We start from the raw sequence: 4572 nt of genomic DNA, 5'->3' as shown, positions 1-4572 counted from the left end.
GAGTCAACCGGCATTGGCAAACATCCCATATAATGGTTGTTTGAGCGGGGCTGTGTGGGATAATAATGATGACAGAAACCTGTGAGTTTGTATTTTGTATTTCGTGGTCGCACACTGAGATTCGTGGTTGCAAGTACGATTCGCAAATGAGTAATGACATTTTTCAAGCCTGTATCCGGATGTGTGAACAATGTAACAATGGTCGCAAACTTGCAGCTTGACATTTGAATAAATTCAGTATGATTTGCAAGAATAATTTAATTTCAGAATTATTCAATAGAGTCTGTCTCCAACAGATACAGTGGGGCAAAAAAGTATTTAGTCAGCCACCAATTGTGCAAGTTCTCCCACTTAAAAAGATGAGAGAGGCCTGTAATTTTCATCATAGGTACACTTCAACTATGACAGACAAAATTAGAAAACAAATCCAGAAAATCACATTGTAGGATTTTTTGTGAATTTATTTGCAAATTATGGTGGAAAATAAGTATTTGGTCACCTACAAACAAGCATGATTTCTGGCTCTCACAGACCTGTAACTTCTTCTTTAAGAGGCTCCTCTGTCCTTCACTCGTTACCTGAATTAATGGAACCTGTTTGAACTTGTTATCAGTATAAAAGACACCTGTCCACAACCTCAAACAGTCCAAACTCCAAACTCCACTATGGCCAAGACCAAAGAGCTGTCAAAGGACACCAGAAACAAAATTGTACCAGGATGGGAAGACTGAATCTGCAATAGGTAAGCAGCTTGGTTTGAAGAAATCAACTGTGGGAGCAATTATTAGGAAATGGAAGAAATACAAGACCACTGATAATCTCCCGTGTAATCTCTCGTGTTTGGAGGACAAAGAATGCTGAGTTGCATCCAAAGAACACCATACCTACTGTGAAGCATGGGGGTGGAAACATCATGCTTTGGGGCTCTGTCATTGCCAACAAAGAGTATATAACAAATTATTGAGATAAACTTTTGTTATTGACCTTAATACTTATCTTCCAGTCCTTATCTGGTTTGTGCGTAGCACACTGACAGCCTGGAAAAAAGCTTCTGACAAGACCAACACACGTCTACAGGTTGCGTGTGCACATACCATTTGATACCCCCCCAAAAATATGCATAATCTGCAGTTGGATGCTTCTCGAATGACTACAAATCCATTTATGACTATGAATATTCTGGTGTGAATTAAAAATACACTTGCAGTCCTGTCACTGTTGTAGTGTTTAACTACCTCAAACCAACTGAGATGAGTTGGACCTTGGAGTGAAGAAAAAGCAGCCAATAATGTCTCAGCATATGTGGGAACTCCTTCAAGACTGTTGGAAAAGCATTCCAGGTGAAGCTGGTTGAGAGAATGCCAAGAGTGTGCAAAGCTGTTATCAAGGCAAAGGGTACTTTGAAGAATCTAAAATATAACAAAATATAACATGTATTTTGATTTACTTCACACTTTTTTGGTTACTACATGATTCCATGTGTTATTTCATAGTTTTGATGTCTTCACTATTATTATACAATGCAGAAAATAGTAAAAATAAAGAAAACACCTGGAATGAGTAGATGTGTCCAAACTTTTGACTGGTACTATTTATATATAAAACTCGAAATAAAAAAAATAAAAAAACAGACATCCTGTTGTCAGCTAACAGCAGACAGTTCCTTCATGAAGATATGCAACTATCATGGCCACAAAATGCAAAAGCTTTGTATAAACTACTCATGTTGATTTTGGTTTTAAGTTGCTTACAAAACCATATCTTTTTCATAGCCTTTTCTTCACATTTGTACAACCTACTATGTTAAAGTAGAACAACAAACAACACGCATACTTTCTCCATCAAGACACGTTGCGCTTCTGATTCAGTAAGGTCTCAAATCAATTTAAGTCTCATGTCCGGGGTGAATACATTTTTATTCATGTGTGTATATCACAAGACACCACACAGATGTGCCAACTAAAATATATATATATTCCAGACAAGATGGAAGAATGGGACAAGTAGACAAGGTGAATATGAGTCAGCTTTTGCATCTGTAGCAGTTTGTATGAATTTGATTGGTTGCATACAAACACATGTCGACATGTTAAAGATGGAGATAAGGAGACTCATGCTGGAATGTCAGGTAAGGTACCACTGAAGGCCTCAGTATTCAGTCAGGCAGATTGAAGCAGGTGTGTCACAATCCAGGCCCATGTCAGAGCCTGCAGTGGCCTGATAGGAACATGACAATATATACATGAAGTACCTTTCATCACCAAAGCCGTGTTAGCATGTATTGCACATGTGGCTGGACACTTCAACCGTTCCGTAAGTGTCATTGATATAAATGGGCAATTAACAGCCAGTTCAAAAGCATTGACCGTAATACCTCTATGGTCCTGTAGTAGGTACTATTTATAATACCAATATCCAGTTCATAAGCATTGACCGTAATACCTCTATGGTCCTGTAGTAGGTACTATTTATAATACCAATATCCAGTTCATAAGCATTGACCGTAATACCTCTATGGTCCTGTAGTAGGGTACTATTTATAATACCAATATCCAGTTCATAAGCATTGACCGTAATACCTCTATGGTCCTGTAGTAGGTACTATTTATAATACCAATATCCAGTTCATAAGCATTGACCGTAATACCTCTATGGTCCTGTCCTGTAGTAGGTACTATTTATAATACCAATATCCAGTTCATAAGCATTGACCGTAATACCTCTATGGTCCTGTAGTAGGTACTATTTATAATACCAATATCCAGTTCATAAGCATTGACCGTAATACCTCTATGGTCCTGTAGTAGGTACTATTTATAATACCAATATCCAGTTCATAAGCATTGACCGTAATACCTCTATGGTCCTGTAGTAGGTACTATTTATAATACCAATATCCAGTTCATAAGCATTGACCGTAATACCTCTATGGTCCTGTAGTAGGTACTATTTATAATACCAATATCCAGTTCATAAGCATTGACCGTAATACTTCTATGGTCCTGTAGTAGATACTATTTATAATACCAATATCCAGTTCATTAGCATTGACCGTAATACCTCTATGGTCCTGTAGTAGGGTACTATTTATAATACCAATATCCAGTTCATTAGCATTGACCGTAATACCTCTATGGTCCTGTGGTTGTGTAGTAGGGTACTATTTATAATACCAATATCCAGTTCATTAGCATTGACTGTAATACCTCTATGGTCCTGTGGTTGTGTAGTAGAGTACTATTTATAATACCAATATCCAGTTCATAAGCATTGACCGTAATACCTCTATGGTCCTGTGGTTGTGTAGTAGGGTACTATTTATAATACCAATATCCAGTTCATTAGCATTGACCGTAATACCTCTATGGTCCTGTAGTAGGGTACTATTTATAATACCAATATCCAGTTCATAAGCATTGACCGTAATACTTCTATGGTCCTGTAGTAGGGTACTATTTATAATACCAATATCCAGTTCATAAGCATTGACCGTAATACCTCTATGGTCCTGTGGTTGTGTAGTAGAGTACTATTTATAATACCAATATCCAGTTCATTAGCATTGACCGTAATACCTCTATGGTCCTGTGGTTGTGTAGTAGAGTACTATTTATAATACCAATATCCAGTTCATTAGCATTGACCGTAATACCTCTATGGTCCTGTGGTTGTGTAGTAGAGTACTATTTATAATACCAATATCCAGTTCATTAGCATTGACCGTAATACCTCTATGGTCCTGTGGTTGTGTAGTAGAGTACTATTTATAATACCAATATCCAGTTCATTAGCATTGACCGTAATACCTCTATGGTCCTGTGGTTGTGTAGTAGGGTACTATTTATTATATATGTATTATATGTACCTCACATGCAACCCGTGTAAGTCTATGCAATTAATATGATCAGCGTCTATTATACTGAATATCTGACTCCGTAAAGATGATTTAGCAACATGCGAGAGATGATAGTTGAGTTACAGTAATAGCAAGGTCTGAGAATAGAATTCTAAATGCAAGTGTTTTTTAATTACTTTGCCAAATGAACGATACACTATGCAAAGCATAGACTTAAGTTACAAAGCATGAACAAGCATTACAATGCATTATTCTAGGCATGATCGGAGAGGGAGAGAGAGACAAGGAAACCATGGCTTGTGCCATAGCTCATGAGAGAGAGAGAGAGAGAGAGAGAGAGAGAGAGAGAGAGAGAGAGAGAGAGAGAGAGAGAGAGAGAGAGAGAGAGAGAGACAAGGAAACCATGGCTTGTGCCATAGCTCATGAGAGAGAGAGAGAGAGAGAGAGAGAGAGAGAGAGAGAGAGAGAGAGAGAGAGAGAGAGAGAGAGAGAGAGAGAGAGAGAGAGAGAGAGAGAGAGAGAGAGAGAGAGAGAGAGAGAGTATCTCACAAGCACAAGTCAGGAACAAAGAAAGAGATAGAGACAGTGAAGCTAAGACCCGTTAATAACCATTTGCTGTTTAGATTCAAAATCTGAGTTGTGAGCCCTGAGATGACAAGGGTCATTCTTCTCCACTGTTTCGGCGCTGAGGGCCTCCAGCTCACTCGTGCGGGTGA

The sequence above is a fragment of the Oncorhynchus gorbuscha genome, linkage group LG20 (genome assembly GCF_021184085.1).
Source record: "Oncorhynchus gorbuscha isolate QuinsamMale2020 ecotype Even-year linkage group LG20, OgorEven_v1.0, whole genome shotgun sequence".
In the NCBI taxonomy this organism is placed as follows: domain Eukaryota; kingdom Metazoa; phylum Chordata; class Actinopteri; order Salmoniformes; family Salmonidae; genus Oncorhynchus; species Oncorhynchus gorbuscha.
This window is presented reverse-complemented; position numbering follows the sequence as displayed.